General features: G+C 40.6%; 2 long non-coding RNA genes across 2 annotated transcripts; one reads left to right on the top strand and one right to left on the bottom strand.

Moving 5' to 3' along the window:
• The first annotated feature begins 14,264 nt into the window (after nt 1-14,264).
• Nucleotides 14,265-15,813, top strand: LOC110952103 (uncharacterized). The gene is made up of 3 exons (XR_007943614.1): nt 14,265-14,461; nt 14,557-14,602; nt 15,239-15,813. It is a non-coding gene; the product is annotated as an uncharacterized LOC110952103 (long non-coding RNA).
• On the bottom strand, nt 15,811-19,229 carry LOC127534977 (uncharacterized). Its single transcript, XR_007943615.1, has 2 exons — nt 19,126-19,229; nt 15,811-18,850 (listed from the first exon to the last, which is right to left on the bottom strand). It is a non-coding gene; the product is annotated as an uncharacterized LOC127534977 (long non-coding RNA).
• Nucleotides 19,230-20,353: the final 1,124 nt, after the last annotated feature.

The raw sequence follows: 20,353 nt of genomic DNA, 5'->3' as shown, positions 1-20,353 counted from the left end.
TGGAGGAATTTAATCTCACGATGACTACAGTGGCCAACGACCTACAACTTTACAAAACGCTTCAGTTCAGGAAAACAGCTTCAAGTACAGAAACGATGCAAAATCACAAAATAACATTTCTTGTGCGCTGTACCAGAGTGTCCCAAACAATGCACCCTGTTTCACCTCTGACACTGGACATGCCAGGCCAAAGTCAATAAGTTAAACTTGAAATGGGTGCCGATGCAGATTGGCAACCATGACATTTACCGGTTTTAGATCTCCGTGTACAATGTCAATTGAGTGGACGTGTGCTAAAGCTGTGGCTAACTGGTGCAAAATGGGCTTCAGCTCTCCCATAGTAAGACCCCTGGTGTGTTGCTCCTTCAGGTAGTGGTAGAGACTTTGATTAAGCAGTTCAAACGTCGTGTAAATATTCCCCTTGTGAAAGAAGAAGCCATGCCACTGGACTATATTACTAGTGTCTGGATTGAGACACCGTAGTCGCTTGAGGATGGCAATTTCTTCAACTGCTTGTTCCAGAATGTCTGCCTCACTTTTGCTAATCTTAATGGCTACTGCCCTGTTGGTGTCTGTTTTGCGGCATTTGGCAACAACGCCAAAGCCACCTTTTCCGATTATATCTTCCACCATGTAACAGTTACCAAGTGTACTGCTTTTAGTAATTCCAAGATTACTTGCCATGTTGACAGACAGCAGGTTAAGCATCAACAGACATCAATCACTTTTTTGTTCCACAGACTGCTTGGTGATTTATGTGCTGCAGTGGTAGGTCAATGGCATTGCTCAGTTCAAAGATCAGACAGAGTCTTAAACAGTGGCGGCTGGTGATAAAATATTCTGGGGGGGGGGGGGCGCACTAGCAGACGGGCATTACAACACAACAAAACAATTACTTGAACATCAATTTTGCTCTCCTCTCCTTCAGGCCAGCAAATTTATCAATGACTTTCTGATTGAAATCTGTCATTTCACAAACAACTCTCTTTTTCCATGGAGAGCATGGCCAAGGCATTCAGCCTTTCCTGGGTCATGGTGTTTCTGAGAAAAGTTTTCACTCTTTTCAAGGTTGAGAAACACCTCTCTGCTTCAGCTGTGGTCATGGGTGTGGTGATCAGGATCCTTAAAAGATTGACAGTTTCTGAAAAGACAACTTCAAGATTGTTCTCCATAAACAGCTGGAATAGGTCCAGTGCACCACAGCAGGCTCTGAACTCTACTTTGCTGGAGATGAGACCGCGTTCTGTCTTCAGCTTGCTTCCATTCGGCATCGGGTAGGCCTTCAAAGTGCGTTGCGGTGCCTCTTCAGGAAATGACCCGTGATGTTCTTCAAACCTGTCCCCCTGCAACGAGGTTGCACAGACGAGATGGTCGGTGAAGGAGAAGCGCTCCTTGGTGTGTCCCAGAATGGTCTTGCAGATCTACAGAGAGAAGGATAGAAAAACATATAGAGAAAAAATAGATATGAAATGAATATACTTTTGTTGACACTGTTACCCTCTGTTGCTGCATGGTTTTGGAAAAATATCTTGCTCTTATTGACTACTGCAATTGTGACATGATTTTTAATATTTTTGAATAATTTTCATTAAACGGATTGTGATTAGATGATCTCTGCAACATGACAATGACATATTTAAAGGCCATATTTCAAAACACATTTCTCCTCTAACAAACATTACAACCTCCAATGAAACATAGACTGAGATTTCTACAACATAAACTCACCTCTTCTGCAACCCTTTGACGATCCTCTGAACTGAGTGCCCGGCGCCTCTTTGCTGTCGGAGAATGTACATGCACTCTCATTTGGCAGGCGCCCCTCGCTATTGAAACGTGTAAAACAACCCCGAATCCCCCCCCCCCCCCCCCCCCAATATGGAATGGAAAGGCTTAAAAAAATAAAAATGAGACCCACTGTATGAGTGAACACTGTGCAGATGTGTTAATTACTTTAAATACGTATTTATGTTTACTTTATCAATACCTTTTTCACAAAATCTTGATGGGGGCGGCGCCCTAGCGCCCCCGATTAACAAGCCACCACTGCCCGCTCGCTAACCTAGCCGCTTAGCTAGCTAACACGTCAGGACCAACTGCTCAAACACGACAAAACACAACTCTTCACAAGTCGCTGACTAAACATGCAACAAAACAATGCTAGTGGTTAAAAGTATTTATCTTCTTACCGTGTTTTACTCCAAAACAAGGTCATCAGCAGCCAGAGATGCTACCAGACAGCTGACCATAGATGTAGACAGAAGATTAGCTAGGCTAGTGCGCTGTCTTCTATACACATAGATATATACAAACGCTCCGGAGTCGGCGGCGTCGTCACTTGGCGGCCATCTTAGGAAAGGGGACTGCTCTGGCGCACTGTACTGTAGTCAATGGTAAAGTGGATGATTTCCTCACTTTAACACTCATAACTCGCTCAATTCTTGATTGATTTACAAACGGTTTAGTTTATTACAAACCTTATTAACGTGGCTATGATTCAGGCTCAATTCCGAAATCGCAGCTTTTCGTTTTGAAAAATGCGGCATAGTTGTGTGTCTTTTCTGCCTGGCTACTCACATTGAAGATGGTGTTACTCACAATCTGATTTTCAATTATTAGGTTTTCCTGAGACCAACGTTTTTTGAGAACCTAATCTTTAGGCGAAATTACATTCTTTGTGGTTGTGGTTGTATTTATTTGCTTGTTAAGAGACTTTGATTGAGACCTTAGACTTATTGTTTGTATACATCTATGCCTGGATTAGTTAGCCTGCAGTCGAAATGCATTGTGGGTAATGTAGACACCAGGTTCATGAAAAGAAAAGACATCATCTCTTTTTGTTGTGCATTGATTTTGGTTGAGCTTTGTTTTTATCTGTGCATTAGAAAGCTGATAGTAATAAAAAAAGTGCAATGCTAAATATTAAAATTACATTTACATCCATTTATGCTGAAAAAGCTGATATCTGTGTTCATTATTATATGAATTCAATGGTTTTAATTATTCTTATGTAAGCAGTAAAACAAGTACATCTCTGACGTTTATAACAAACCAAGCTGTTGTAAAATCGGTTGAAAATTGAGCAATCTACAGTGATTTTAAAATCCATGCTCCATTGACTTAATGTTATGAGTGATCGAGCAGCCCTGTCCCAAGATGGCCGCCATGTGGCGACGTTGCTCCCCATAGGCTGACAGCGCTCATGAGCCATCTAGTGTTTGTATATATCTATGTTCTATACATACCTATGGCCTGACCATAGACTGTAGTCTATGCTCTGCAGGGACGTAACAACGATTACCCAGAATTCCAAGGGGCAGCCTCAGACAAAACTAATGCAGCCGCTCACACGAAAACTAAAGGTCCTTACACACCGGGTGCGTTTTTACGGACGTCAATATTTTTTTTCGAACCTGTATCCTGTCAATACACGGGTTCACATCGGCAACGTTTTCTCGCCTCAGCGATTTGCGCATTTATTTTTTCGAATCATGGTCGATTTTTCTAAAGTTTCGCATTCTTTGTGACCGCTTCTGACCAATCAGATTGCGTGTTGTTGCGACGTCCCATTCACCGGCATACAACATACTTTTCACTGTCAATTGCGTTGATGTCACGGTCATCAATTAGGTCTCGGTTGTTACCTTACGTTTATGGATTATAGTTTAATGTTTTGCTTACCCGGTACTGGCCCCGACTCACATTACAGTACATGATATCAAGACAGAAAGACATCGCAACGCATCTAATCAGAACTGAAAATAATTCGTCCGGTGTTGTGTTTTCTGCTTTTAGTATCTGTGGCATATGGTAGATATCATTATTATTCATACTTTATAGTTGAAGAAGTGAAGAAGATGTGGAGGAATTTGAGGGACACGTACGTGAGAAAGAAGAGAGAGGAGGGAGAAATGACGAGGAGTGGCCAGGCAGGTGGAAAACAGAAGAAGAGGTGGAAATACATTACGGCAACGTCTTCCTCCCCTTCGGAAAGTCGCAAAAACGCATCGTGCTTGATATGTATGGACAGGTGCGTCAAAACTCGCATCCGAATATTCGCAATTTTGCATCGTTTATTCACATGGCTCCCGGTGTGTAAGGACCTTAAAGCAAATAAAAATGTCAAACCATCGTGGGGTGGCCGGGTTTTCCTGGGAGATTGTGTCGCACTGGAAATGCCTCTAAAAATTTGAAGACACCACGAGTGAGATCAACATCCATTCCGTTGACTATAAATACAGCTGGAATGCTTTGAGCTTACTGGAGGAATATTGGAGGCAGGTTTGACCTGCAGCTTATCCCCCGAACAAAAAACAAAACCTCCAGCAGGCGTCCTCATGCAAAGCGCGCATGGCATGAGTTGTCTGAGCCACCGAACAAACAAAACCTCCACTGGGCGTCCTCATGCAAAGCACGCATGGCATGAGTTGTCTGAGGCCCGGCAACTCCGTTGAGACACTCCGGAGCTGTAGGTGGCTGCTGTAAGGTCACAACAAACCTGTGCCTCCCTCTTCTTTCTGGAATTTTATTTTATTTTTTAAAATCTATATTACATCCAGCGGATCTGACTGTTTCTGAAATGGAGCTCAATCACTGTTTGAAAATGCTTCATGAAATCACCACAATAACAGCCTTTTCTATTTATACACTTTTTTGGATCTCATCACACATCACTTACACTTTTGGAAGCACATCAATTTTGCTGATTCTGTCCGTGACGGTGGATCACACGCTGACACTTCAGCTCCAGCATCTTCCACAGTCCCACAGTCCCTTGTCCTGCCTTCAACAGCTCCACTCGTGTTTGTCATTAACTGGGTGCAGATTACTTTTGTTACAGTGCAAATGATCTGCTGATGGATCATTTTCACTGGAACAAAAGTTAAATCTGTGGAATAAATGCAGCTCCAAACATGTGGAAACATGAAGTCAAATGCCCCAGATTTCAAGAATGCATTCGTACAGGAGGACGCCATCTACAGGACGTAGTTTTTCAAAAATGAAAATTCCATCATTGTTCTTAAATGGCACGTTTTAAGGTTTCAATTACTATGAATAAAATATTTTTCTTCTATCACTCTTGGTTTTATTGGATTGTTAAAAAGTTCCTGTTTTTTTGTGTCACCCTGTATATCCAAATGAGTTCAGTTATAGAATATTTGATTTCTTAATCTCAATACTGCAGGGTCTGACCCTAAATATTATAATGTAAATTTAAATATTTAGTGCACAGTCATAAACTTTAATCAGCTAAACTTACATAGCAAATATCATTGCACAATCTTAACCTGAACATTCACCTTATTGAGGTAAATTTGCATAAATCATGATATTCTTAACTGGAATATTTCTGACAATCTTTCTGTATTGTGCTACGGTGGCCGACAGGGGCCAACGACCTGCAACTTTACAAAACGCTTCAGTTCAGGAAAACAGCTTCAAGTACAGAAACGATGCAAAATCACAAACTCAAACACAGGTCTAAACGAGGGTACAAAAGAGGATCGTGGTGCAAATGAAATAACGCGCTGAAAAAAAACAAAACGCGCTGCTGAAAGAGGAACGATGCAAAGGAGAAAACGATCTCCAAACCAAAAAAACGATCTGAAAATCAAAGTAACGATTTCCAAACCAAGAAACGATCTCCAAAACAAAGAAACGATCTGCAAACTAAGAATCGATTTCCAAAACATGAAACGATTTCCAAACCAAGAAACGATCTTCCAGTGAAAAACGCTGCATTACCGGTCACTACGAACGGAAGCATGGGGACGCTCTCGGCGTAACAGATGGGATGGAGGAGAGAGAGACAGGACCGACAGCTGCCTGAACCAGTGTGTTTTCCTGAACGACTGTGCATTAAATACAACCGGGACGGTAATGTGACTTTCATTCCAGTATATTTATATATGATTATGTTTGTATCACTACATATAATGCTGCACATACAAAATCACTTCTAAATATCACTATCCTGGTTCAGTAACTGGCATTTTAGGGGTACTAAAACAACACGGTCTCACGGGGATTCGTGAAACTGTCACGTCAGTTTTTGTTTCGGTTTCGTGCGCACCAACACGATGTCGTCATGTTTTTCGTGCCGCTCACCACGAGCGAAACCCGCTGTGGTAATTCACATCTGAAAGTGGTTTATACCGGCGGATTCATGACGATCTAAGCTGTCCATCGGCGTTTGCGGCTTGCCGCTGCGGCCGCCGGACATTCTTTAAATTCCTATGCAAATTCGGCGGATTCATGACGATCTAAGCTGTCCATCGGCGTTTGCGGCCGCCGCCGCGGCCTCCGCGGCCTCCGCTGCGGCCAGATGTCTGGCAGCCGCAATGGCGGCCGCCAGTGGCGGCCGCAATGGCGGCCGCGATGGCGGCCGCAAACGCCAATGGACAGTTTAAATCGTCATGAATCCACCGAATTTGCATAGGAATTCAAAGGAATGTCCGGTGGCCGCAGCGGCGGCTGCAGCGGCCACCGCAAACGCCGATGGACAGCTTTAGATCGTCATGAATCCGCCGGTATAAACCACTTTCAGATGTGATTACCACAGCGGGTTTCGCTCGTGGTGAGCGGCACGAAAAACATTGACGACATCGTGTTGGTGCGCACGAAACCGAAACAAAAAACTGACGTGACAGTTTCACGAATCCCCGTGAGATCGGGCTGACTAAAATGTCCTACAGAAAGTAATTTTATTTAAACATAATTAAATGTAATTAAGCCCTCCTTATTCTTATGGCACGGACACAGTGATGATTTGGTTTCAACATCCCCTGCAGTGCATATGTATAGTGTTATCCTCTGGTACGCCTTCCCTATTGCGTCCTTTGTACTTCTGGACAGTGAAAGGCTCATCTGTTCCTGGGCTGTTTGTTCACTTGTCTGCCGTCAGGGTCTGCCATCATTTGTATACAAAAACATGATCTGAAACATTTCAAAGCCCACTTATAATCATTTTGTGTTACAAATCCTGAATCTGTTACCTGCACTGGTGCTGGGTTGTGCAACATCAACTTTGCATCAGTAGCAGGTGTCTCCACTTTGACATGCTTTAAAAAAGTTATGTTTTTGTCAATGCACAGCAAAAGGCATCAGAAGCTCCAAGCACAGATCCACAGAATGGACAGTACATCTGCAAAAAGAAAAAGACATGGTTTAGGTATGGAGGACCTGTAATAAAAGCAATCTCTAATAAATTTAGGCTTATTTCTTCAGGCTAATCTACAAAATGCAAATGTGCTGCCTTGCAACGTCTGGTGTAACATACAATAAAATAAATGCCACGTATGTGCAGGACTCAGTTCAGAGGATCGTCAAAGGGTTGCAGAAAGAGGTGAGTTTATGTTGTAGAAATCTCATAGTCTATGTTTTCATTGGAGGTTGTATTGTTTGTTATAGTAGTGGCAGGCTGCTCCAAATGGGACAGAGTCCTGTCCAGGAGGAAGATGGCAGTGATTGTAGGTCAAAAGCGCTATATAAATACAACCATTTACCATTTAGAGTGCTGTAGTGTGGTCTGACCAGTCCAGTTTATTGTTCAGGTGAACACCCAGGTACTTGTATAAGTCCACTGTTCTCCATGTTCATGCCCTGGATGTTCACCAATGGTAGGTGTGGTGTGACTGCGCCTGTGGAAGTCCACCACCAGTTCTTTGGTCTTTCCTGAGTTGATCTGGAGGCAGTTCCATTGGCAAACAGTCCACAATATCCTGGTTCAGTTCTCTGTACTCCCGATCATCATCATCTGAGATGGACCAACGATCACAGAGTCATCAGAGAACTTCTGCAGATGACAGCTGCAGAGGGGACCATGAAGTCTGCAGTCTACCAGGTTGAAAGAAATGGAGCTAAGACCATTCTTTGTCGGTCAACTTTCCTTTTCTGAGCAGTCACCATTTTTGAAGGGTCAGAACAGAGCAAGAAGCAGATCTTGAACAAAGACTGAACACCATACAATCTAATACAGCCCAGTACAACATTTATCATAAATTTACTTTCATTTATTTATTTTATGATGTTTATTATTGAGGTCACATGTCGTGTACTGGACAGCAGTACAAGTGGTCTAATCATTTGTCCACGCCATAAACATGCACGATAGTGTGGCCTTAATAGTGGTCCTGTCGAGGTGTAACGTTATGCATGTTTAAGACTGATAGAGTCTATGGGCCTGAGACAAGGCCCAGAGAAACCTTTTGGAATCAAAACACACCAAAAAAACAAACTTGAAAAAGCAGAAAAAAATACAATTTCAATCTAATTTAATCTAAATCTACTCTAAATTAGACAATAATGTTCCTTCAACATAAAAAGAAAAATATAAATGAAGAATGAAATACATATTTACAGGATCTCTACAACAGAATGAATGCAACAAAAACAAGAAACAACAAATATGCACAAAATTGGTTATCTTATTACACGAGACTAGAACACACAATGGGGATTAAAGGAACCACACTAAACTGGTTTAAACCATCGCATTGGTAAGTGATGATTCTTCTAACCCACCACCTGGCATTACTGTAGCTATGGAGTTCCACAGGGTTTTGTGTTAGGACCAACATTATTACAACTATTATTATTACATTACAATTCAATAATGTTAATCACCAACCTCCATAATGTTTGATTGTTATGTTTATATTGTTTGTGTATTGTTATATTTGTTATGGTCGTATTCACCTACTTTTCAGCAAACATCAAGCAAAAGGTCACCAAAGGGCTAGTGATAACACAATTTTTGGTGCTATATTCTAAAACTACACTATTTTTCTACAAAAAAAAAACACAAGACATTGCATGTAAGTTACCCATTTATTCCACAGTATTTTTTTTCCCACTGATGTCACAAAAACCTAACTCAAACTTTCAACCTTGTCTTATAATTAGAAAAACAAAGATTCCTCACTGGGATGGATTAGAAAAGGACTTTTTGTTTGGAAAGCTTTGAAATTTCAAGCTGCCAGCAGTCACTGTGTTAGTGGAGAGCAATTAGAGATGATCAACAGCAGTTGTGACACTCACTCAGGCTTTATTTTACTCTTGTCGCTTTCCTCTTCCGTCTGCTTATTTCATAACCTCATGTACTGACAAATGCTTAGCTAAAGAAATGGTGGTGTGATTATATACAAAGTCAATCATATTGTCTCCTCTCACATTTCTGCTTTCTCTGCTGGTATCTCTGGCTCTGCAGGTTTCTGAATCTATTAATTACTGGCCTCACCAACGCTCCCCTGGGGCCTCATTTATAAAGCTTGCGTACGCACAAAACAGGGCTAGAAGTGGCGTAAAGGTTGTGATTTATAAAAACAAACTTGGCGTGAGAATGTGCGCACCGGTGCGCCAACCTTGATTCTTGATGCTTGCTTACGCACAAAACAGAGCGAAATCACAAATTTTGCGTAGAAAGTGGCGTACGCTGTGTACGTTTGTGATTTCAAAAAACAAACTTGGCGTGAGAATGTTGCACACCGGTGCGCCAAACTTTGATGCTTGCTTAAGCACATTTTGGAGACAGAGGAACGGCAGTGCCGGAGGGTGAAGTGGTGAATTGAAAACCAAGATGATCTCAAACCTTGATTGTTATCACATATTAGACTTGTAGAGCCAGATAATCATAAACGCTCATTGTTGTTAGATGTTCATATAGTGCGTCATTCAGCCGACGACTGTATTTGCAGAACTATGTTCAATATATCAACAGGGGCGGATTGAACGTTATTTCATTTCGGTCGTGGTTGACCGAAAGGGGCCCGTCCACAGCTGGGGCCGGTGCGGTTATCTTTATTAAATAACTTTGTTGACTGATCACCCAGCTCCTGTATGGCTCATTGGGGAAAGCAGAAGACCCATTTGTAGGGGTGGTCTCCGACGCAGTGGCCGAATGGGATGAGCGTCCAACCATTAATCAGCCCTGTACAGGCACGCAGGCACACATGCGTCACACCACAACCCCCGAGTGAAAATGAATTTGTCTATGTGAACCGAAAAAAAATGTACATTCAATCAGTGTACAAATTATTTGTACATCGGACATGATCATAACAGATTTAGTGGTGGCCTGGGTCAACACATGATTCATTCATCCTGACGCTCAGCAGTGAAAAGACTGCAGGCCGGCGCTGCGTAAAATGCCGTGGATCAGCAACTTATTTATATACAGATCCATTCATGAGTTACTTTGCATTGACCATTCATGGTAAAATGTGGGTGTGTTGTGGGCGGAATGTGAGGTGGATCCACCTGTGCAATCTTCCAGCTGGTGTCTGATTTATCAAGAAATTGCATGCAGCTGTGCTTACACACAGTTTTATGAATCAGGGGCGAAGGGCATACGCCCATTTCGTATTTTCGGCGTACGCAAACTTTAGTATGGATCCTACGTCTTTTAGTTCCTTTATGTTTTGTCTCCGCTTTCCTTTTGACTGTCTATTTTAGTCTTACCCAAACTGGTTGAGGCAGATGTCTGCCCTTCCTAAGTCTGGTTCTGACAAGAGGTTCATTCCTATTAAAGAGCAATGCTAGGATTTGTTGTTTCTCTGTAATATAATACTGTAAAGTGTAGATTTTATGACATGAAGTGCCCTGGGAGGACTTGCATTGTGAGTTGGGGCTTTATAAATACAATTTGAATGGGAATTTAAAAGGGGCTGTAGCTTTGAAACATATCCAGCACTGTTTTTCAGTTTCTTGCACTGCTGCTTAGAGATGAAAAACAGTTCTGTGTCACACCAGATTAACATGATCTGACAGGATTTTTAAAGCTGAAGTAGGTCACCAAACAATTTGCACTGGAGTAAAGTATTCACCACAGATAATCTAATTTGTATGTGTTAATTTGGAACAACCACACATTCCTGTATTTTCCAAATGTCATTGAGTTTTATGGCACAAATCCAAAATGTCTTTGTGATCATTGGATTCCTACACAAAAAAGAACTTTGAGAAGTCTTTGGTTTTAGATGCATCTGCAGCCAGTTCAGGTCATAGCAATTTAATTGACCCTGCTTTTGACCTATCACTCATCACAACTGTTTGTCTGTCTCTGAATACACCCTTCCTGGTTCACCTGTGTGTGTGTGACATTTCAGATCTAGTTTTGCACGTTTTGCAAGTATGGCGGCTTCCTTTTGGTTACGCCCCTGCTTACCTTCTGGTGTCTGAAATTTTTTGGAAACTTCAGTTACTGTTTAAAACTGCTCACACCTAGCCTAGCCGCGCTAGACCCATGTTCTGAAGGCACAAGGGTCTATGGCCGTTCGACAGGGAGGGAGGCGGGCTAAAAGGTTGTCTTTCAAATCACTCTGCAGCAATTGGGTAGGTATACAACCAATCAGCACAACGAATAGGCTGATGTAGTTCCTAGAGCACCAGCGGATTGTGGCTAAGTCCCATTAGCTTCCCAACCAGCGGAGCCAACTGGTATATTAAGGATTTGCCATATCCCGTCGGCATAAGTCCAAATACGTCTTTCTTCTCAATGAAATACTTCAGTGCCGTCCTTTGTTTATCTTTCAAGTTGAATTTTAGCTTCAAATCTTTAAGGGCTGTGGCCAAAGCCGAGTCAAAAGATAACTGTTTATTGTGCGCTGGTTGTTTCTGTCAGAATCATCGCGCCTCTGTCGTCACTTAGTTACGCCCGCCTTCTGACTCTACACTTCATGGTGATTCGTCCGGCCAGTTTTAGGAGAATCCAGCCTCGAGCCTTATGGAGGGTAACTAGACCCTCCCTGGCAGAGAATTAAATTCTTTGCCATGGGTTGTCTAGCACGGCTAGGCTAGCTCACACCCAAATCCTACCTGTCTGGCAGCTATCAAGCAAACACATTTCACAACAACAGCGGCATCAGTGCACCCAGCCACTGGGTTTACCTGGTGTGACATTTCAGATCTAGTTTTGCCTGTTTGCATGTATGGACAGTAAAAGATGTGTTCTCAGTTATGATAATTATTGTTAAATGAGGCACAGTGAGGCGGGTGTTGCAGTCATACCATAAAACTAAGCTTTGTTTTCACAGAGGTTGGTTCTCAACAATGATAACAATTTTATATGTACAGTACAGTTCATACATCAAGTGAATTTGAAGTGTTATACATCAAAATAGTGAATAAAAAAAAGATGAAAAACTTAAACTTACAGAGAGAAAACATGATGAAAAAACACACAAAAAAAATAAACAGGTCTGATGTCAGCATATTATGCCAAACTACATTAACACAAGTCTACAAAAACACCTTTTGAGGTTTGCTCTGGATGGTTTAACAGGTGAGGCTTATTGATACAGAAGGCAGCATCTCTGCACCTCTGTACATGTTAGTTCTACTAATAAGACACCACAGTTAGTGAACTGTAGGGATCTAGAAGCTGCAGGAGCCAGTCTGCTGAAAGTCTTAATAACAAATCTTAAAATTCATTCTAAAATGAGCAGGAAGTCAATGAAAAGCCTTTAAAAGTGGAGTAATGTTTCCTTAGTGTTTACTTTTAGTGAAAAGACGTGTTGCTGCATTTTTGATTCCAGAATAATTCTTATAGTTATGGTTGTAGTTTTTACTCCTCCAAGGAACGTGGTGGAGTTATGTGACAATCGATGTACGTTTGTCTGTGCACAAAATTACTCAAAAACGGAATAACGCATTTGGATGAAATTATCAGGGAAAGTCAGAAATGACACAAGGACCACATAATTAGATTTTGGCAGTGATGTGGCTTATAGTCTGGATCCATGGATTTGTTAAAGCTCGTGTCCGGAGTTTGAATCGCAGCGTCTCCCAAAACGCTGTTGGTCCCACCCTCCCTCTGATTTCGCCCCTTTATTTGTGCATGCGCGCAGTACATGAGAGAAGTGCCCGGAGTGCTGCAGCATCTCGCCTGTTTTGCTGTTTTCCACTCTTCTACATTTAGTACATTTAGTAAATAATAAAGGAATTACATTAGAATTCTGTATTGAGTCTAACTTGTCCTAATACCAAAATAACATGAATCTGCTAGGACGAACGAGTAAAGTTTCAATATGTGATTACACTCGTGTATCCCTCTCGATGACGTTGTTTATCAAACTTAGTGCATTTACACGTGTATATGTGTTACATTGTTTATTTATTTCTATCTACAGTTCAGAATTGCATGAATCCTCTGACGAAGAGTATGTCCCAGATGCCCCAACATCTTCCTCCAGAGGTCGGGCATCTAAACGAAGCCGTCAGCCGGGCTATGGAGGCCGTGGTCGGGGAGCGAGGCGAGCACCCCGAGCCAAAAAACGTCCTGCAGTCTCTTGGCCTGACAAGCCGTGGGATTGGTAACTTTTCTGGAAGTTGCTGATCCCTGATGCTCTCTCAGCTCCTCCACAAGCAAAACAAATGTGCGCATGGTTGCGTAGTGCGGAGCTCTCCCACCTCTGCATGGGCTTGCTTGCTGTGCGTGTAACCGTTGATTGACAGCATGACAAAGCTGAAGCTCGAACTTGATTGGTCGGCAGCGACCGGCGCTTTTTGGAATAACATGGGGGTCTATGAGAGGAAGGCGGAGCTCATGAATAATTTTTCATATCGCGTCATACTAACATTATATTATAGTATCGAACTAGACTAACACATTTAAGCTTTGTTAAAAAATGATACATAAATTGAAAACAAACGGAAACTCCGGACATGAGCTTTATGTATGCTTTATGTATCATTGCGAGATAGCAGCATGGCGTCACTGTAACTATGACAACAAGTGAACGCTACGTCAGCTGCCTGCTGACGATCACATGATTGCGATCCTACTACAAATTGACCGCTGTGGACTTATCTGGACTTGTCTGTTGGAAATCATACGACGACTGAGCAGCCTTGGCGGAGTACTACACTCTCTGAGTGCTATCCTTGTTTGTAACTGCCAGGATTATGTACTGCAGCTTCACACTTCAGAGCTCAAATTTCAGTCTAAAAGTTTCCCTTAAAGATGAGGAACATGGCAGTATGGAGTAGTACGCAGCTTTTCTTTATCAGGAACCTTCTTTTCCAGTACAGGCAGCAGAATGATTTTTATAAGGCAAAAAGCAACAGCAAGACAGTTTGACTTCAGCGTTACCTTTTGCCTCATACTAGAAATCTACATGTGTTTGAGATTTTTGTAGAAACAGAAAACAGAGTTGGGATATTTTATCACCCTGAAAAACTGGTTTTAGTTTTCTAATGTGAACTCTTCTCACTCATATCTAAAAATGTAAGAAGTCTTCATATTTGCAAGTATTTTAAACACAACAACAGTTTTACAACTTCAATTACTGTTTAAAACTACTGACACCCAAATCCTACCTGTCTGGCAGCTATCAAGCACACACATATAAACACATTTCACAACAGCGGCATCAGCACACCCACATTCTTAATGTCATACACTACCTTATAAATACAGACACATCAGATCAGACAGGCACTGCTGCAGACATTACTACAACAGGTATGCATCTAGTAGGCACTGCTGATTATTTGTACTGATTGACACAAGTGTAATGCTTTAATTTTTAAGATTCTTGTTTAACTTTTCTTTTCCAGGAAAAGACTTTTTACTGCACTTGTCAACGAGACAAAATGAGTGGCCGTAAGTTTTTCTGATTACAATATTTTCAAAGAATTATTTGTAATGTGCAGTGTACTGTGTTTTAGTTGCATTATTCACTGTACTTCTATGTACAGCACATCTACAGTACCAGCCAAAAGTTTGGACACAACTTCTCATTCAGTGGTTTTAATTAATTTATTTTCTACATTGTAGATTAATACTGAAGATATCAAAACTATAAAAGAATAAATATGGAATTATGTTCTAAACAAAAAACTGTTTATCTTCAGTATTAATCTACAATGTAGAAAATAATACAAATAAATAAAAAGCATTGAATGAGAAGGTGTGTCCAAACGTTGGACTGGTAGTGTACATACATGTTTTGTTTGTAGAGTTCTGTGCAAGCACATGCACGCTTTGTATGTCAATTTAATACTTCACTGAGCAATTTTTTTCGACGAACATTTAAATATTAATAAGATATCACTACCTGTGCTGTGTGGATGACAACTGCTTTTATTTTGAAGTGTTTTTTTTATCTCTGAAAAGTTGCATTGATTAAAACTCAACAAAGCTGTCTTTTAATTTTTTTTAAGTTATTTGACTTGTGATTTTATTTCATTTGTAATTTCTCTTAATTTGTATTTTGTTTTTTTGTTCTTTCCATTCTAGGTGGCAAGGCGGTGAGTCAGTTTTTTCCCTTACTGCACTTTACACCTGTGACTAACAGCATGAAAACATGTGTACTAAAGAAGCCATTTCCCTCCAGTGGGGAGGAGTAGAGAAGCTATGAGGACCATGTGGGTTAAGATACCTTTATTTTCCAATGTTTGCTTTTGTTGCTTTAGTTTCTGATCCTGTAACCTTGTTGCATTCTGGTACATTTTATTTAATTTGTGTCAGGAGGCTAAAACAGGTGCAGAGAACTGCATCACAAAATTTTTCTTACGATTGCTTTTAGAAGGGGCGTGGAAATGGATCTCCTGGAAGGAAGGATAAATCTCCAGATAAATCTGGTGGACCTCCAGATGAACGTCGTGGACCTCCAGGTGAACGTCGTGGACCTCCAGATGAACGTCGTGGACCTCCAGGTGAACGTCGTGGATCTCAGGACAGACAACCTGATGATGCTGGTGAACCTGAATAGGAATGGAAATGTAGTGATAACATCTAAATGATGAACACTGTGTGATATTGATTCTAATCAATTAAATGAATCTCCAATAAAGTAATCCAGAAACTGATAAGACTGGTTCAGAATTTATTCACATCAATACAAAGTGTGTGGCAGACTCCATCATAACAGTGTCAGCTTCTACACCAAAACATTTTAAAACTATGTAATGTACAACAGCATGTCTCCACTGTTAAATCCCTACAACATAAAATAGAAGAAAATATGCAACGAAAGGATTTAGATCAATACATCTAACCCATTTCATAGACAGTATTATATAAATAATGCAGTCAGAATAACAGAGACAGCTGTATGAAGACATGCTATGATGATGGAAGGTTTTGATAGGAACAGGCAACAAGCCATTTCTTAGCAGTGGTGTGGGTAAGTTTATTCAAATCCAGAAAGGTTTCAGGCAGCTTAAATATGCTTCATAGTCATAAGAAAATTTTCGTATGTGTGCAAACATTAAGGTGGTGCTTAAGAAAATCTCCCAAGGTGCTACGAGGATGAGCTGAATGGTCAGTTGAGATAGTTACCATCTGGCTGTTCAGAAAGCACAATTTCAACTGGCATAGATGGGTTTAAGTGTTTTCTGGTTAAATGCCAAATCTTGAAACTAGAGGAAAATCTCCATCTAGTTACTCTGCCAAGGGACTGGGCGGAGTTATGTGACATTCTGTGTTGGTTTGTCTGTCTGTTAGCAACATTACTCCAAAATGGATTCACTGATGATGAAATTTTCAGGGAAGGTCAGAAATGTCCGAATGTCAGAAAGGACCAAAGGGTTAGATTTTGGCAGTGATGTGGCTTATAGTCTAGATCCATGGATTTGTTCAAGATTTCTGTATCATTGCAAGATAGCTGCACGGTGTCACTGTAACAATGACAACAAGTGAATATCACGTCAGCTGCCTGCTGATGATCACATGATTGCGATCCTACTTCTTATCGACCGCTGTGGACTTATCCGTTGAAAATGATACAAGAAACAATTGATTAAATTGTGGGGGTGTTTCCAAGTCCCATCAATTCCCACCGGTTGCTACATATTTAGGTCAGGTGATTTGGTATCTGTACCTAATGTACACATGCATAACACACACCTGTGCTCAGTGAAAGGTCATTTTGTTTGTGGGTACATCTATATTAAATGGACACATTCTATGTTGCCATGATTTTTAATCATCAAGAACTAATAAATAAACAAATAGTGGATATCTTATAAAAAATGCATTTCTATAAAATGCTGCATTTCTGACAATACAATATAGGCAAAAGAACAGCCTTGGTAGAGTAGTGCTTTTCTTGTTCTAAGTCAAATAGTGAAATATGCTCGTATGTCTGCCCTGTTTCCTGCAGGGCCAAGTAACACTCAGCCAATAAATAAACAACAGCCTTGAATGTATTAACCCAAATAGATATAATGTGCGCTTCACTGAGATTTAGAAGAGGTGGATTCTGTCACCTTTGCACAGATCCAGGCTATCTGTTACCACCTGTTTCCACTATTTATGCTAAGCTAAGCTGAAGGCGGCACCATATTGAATGGTATTTATATTCTTCTTGACAAAATATTTAGATAAAAAAAGAAAGCATTGTTGCTTTAATGCCTTGTCAGTTTTGTACTGCATGTCATATATTCCTAAATTAATTCATATTTTAAAAAACTAGGCTGAATATCTGAATAGCTGACCAGAAAAGGTTATGTATCAAAGTTGCCACTGAATTCCCTTCCTGTAGCAGCACCAAGAGGCTGAAAGCTTCCCTTGTAGACAAAGAAAAGAACACGTCCTTAAAACAAATTACAATTTTAAGGTTTAAGGTTTATCCTTTTTATGGTTGTATGTTGTCTTGTGTTGGTAATCAGTGAAAAACACTGTGAAATATTGTTAGCAACTGTGCCAGACGTGGAAATCCATATGGACAGCAGAAAACGCTGAATTTCCTCCCACCGTTGCTCAGTGTGTACAGTTCTGACAGAGAGAGCAGCATCAGAGCCTCCAACTGTACATTCTCCATAACAACAGCATCATCAGTCACAGTGCCTGCTGCTATTTTGTTTCCCATTTGGGCCCGTGTCATTTTCTCCGGCAGGGTTGAGGTGAATTGAGAATGAGTCACCGTTAAACGTTGCATAAAGTCTGATCTCGTCCCCTCGCTGCTGGATGCTCTGACGCACTTCTCCTTGATGTCCGTTACTGTTTGTGAAAATTGTTCACATTTGGAGAAATGTGACTCACAGAGAACGTGGGATCATCTGAATCCCTCCACTTAGATTTCCTTTGGAGTCCCTTTCATGTCATCACTTACACCTGGAGATTTTCTGGAGCTTCAGAGTCTCCTGGTTTCCTTCACACGCTGTTACTACTGTATATCAGGATGGTGGCATTTTCTATTTCTTTTTAAGTATATGTGTTGGGGTTATATTCTCAACAGCATGTTCATTAGCTAGAACTATTATTTCCTCAGCAGTACACTCACTAGTTTCTCCAAAACGGTCCTGAACCAAAGCACTTTCTAACCTTGAAGACTTTGGGTTTGCCTCAACAATAATGTTGGGATTTAATGTTGCACTTCTGTTTTCCATAAGTCCTCCATAAATGCATCGATTTATTCCTGTAGCTGAAGTGCCACAGACGGTGTTTCGATCCATAGAATCTCTGGTGTGTTTGTTAAAGATTGTAACTGAATGATATTGATCTTCATCATGGTTGCCTCCTTCGTCAGGTTTCAGAGTACACCTGAAGCAGCTGACCGAAGCGGACAAAGTCTCCTTCAGAGCAGTCAGCTTCTGTAGAAACTGACTTTGGTTCTCTTCAGGATTCATGGGGTGTCTCTGAAGATCTGTAGATGATTCCTTTTCAACCTCTTCACTGGTGTTCCCTTCACAGCATAGCACTGCAATTTCAGTCTCATTACCTCTGTAGTTTGTGGCAATTTTTTGGCACACTTCAGAGTTCCTGCTTCCAGTTTCCATCTTTGACCTTTCCAGCTAAAGATCCTGAGAGACGGACGGCTTTCTTCCAAACATATTAACCACACTGCATCCAGTTTGAGCTTCTTTGGCTGACATAACAAGATTACACACCCTCCTAAATGTTTTCCTGAAAATAAAAGAGCATTTATTTAAAATAAGTTCCCCTCAAATACAAAAAAAGATCCACATGACTACTTTGGTCACCATCAGTGAATCAAAAAATAAATATATTTTTTTAAAGTTGCTGTGTTGTATTATTAAGACCACCCATGACCAAATTACAATACTTATATTTTTGAGGATATTGAAATAATGTAAAAACATGCATTTATAAATCTGGACTGGTTCAATCATTTAGCATATTTCCCCTTAATATGTTATATGTCTAAAATTGTTGCTTACCTGCCCATTACGTCTGTTTGTTCCTCTTATTCCTCGTCTTTGAATATGTGTCTGCACTTCAGACGCTCACCAGAGCTCTAACAGCGAACATGGCACATTCGTTGCCAAGGCAATGCAATAACTGACGCGCTGAGAAACCGCCAAGCACCCTCACACAAGTAACCAATCACTCTTTTAGAAAACAAGAACACAATACTTCACCAAATAGAAGCATGAATGCATCCTGAATTGTAGATTAGTGTAGGTTTTCTAATTAATTTACAATTTTAATTTCAATTTCTGGAACTCTACACGTTGAAACAACAGGGAAATAAAACTGACATCCTGTCCAAGGTACTGGAAAAGTTAAACCAAATAGTGAAATAATGTCTGCAATAGATGATAAATCTATTCTTTGACTGTTTCTGAGTATTAATAATAACATTACAAATATTTTAGTCTAAAATGGCATCCTGTGGCACTGATTTTATTTCTTTATGTGTGTGTTTCAATCTTATTTTTTACATTTTTTTGTTTTGTTTTTTTTTGGGGGGGGGGGGGGGGGGTATTTTCTCCTGTGCAAGGCTGGGTGGTGAAAGAAAAGTGAGGAACTTGGGAAGACCAAAGGGACATACAAAAGTCATTTGAAGGAAACTACAATATATGAATTACACTTGTATTTGTATATTTATCTCTTTTCTTTTAGTTAAAGTAATCTGCGTTTAGTACTACAAATACACAGTGCAAAGAAACAGTATTAACCTCCACTGGAGTTTTTTCCCTATTATTTGCTTTTCAAAATTAAGTCTCTGTCAGTCATTTTCGACATTCTTGTCCAGATTTTTCTTGTAATAAGACTCTTTCGTGTCAAATTGAGAACAGATTTTACAAAGTAATGACAATTCAATAAAAATAAAAAATCATACATTTGCGTAAGTATTTAGTTGATGCGCTGGTGGTTGCAAGTACAGCATTGAGCTTGTGTGAATAGTTCTTGATTAGCCTTGCACAAATTTACCCCATTCTTCCTTGCAAAACGGCTCAGGCTCCGTCATGTTGCACAGGGATCATAAGTGAACAACCCTTCTCAAGTCCAGCTACAAAGTTTCAATCCCATTTCAGTCTACCTTGACTCTGAAACATTTTTTCGCATCTTTGGCTGTTTGCTTTGTGTCATTCTCACTGAAAAACAAATCTTTTCCTAAAATCGCACATTTCTTGCAGACTGTATCAGGTTCTGTTCAGGATT

This window comes from Acanthochromis polyacanthus, chromosome 1, assembly GCF_021347895.1.
Source record: "Acanthochromis polyacanthus isolate Apoly-LR-REF ecotype Palm Island chromosome 1, KAUST_Apoly_ChrSc, whole genome shotgun sequence".
Classification (NCBI taxonomy): domain Eukaryota; kingdom Metazoa; phylum Chordata; class Actinopteri; family Pomacentridae; genus Acanthochromis; species Acanthochromis polyacanthus.
This window is presented reverse-complemented; position numbering and strand designations above follow the sequence as displayed.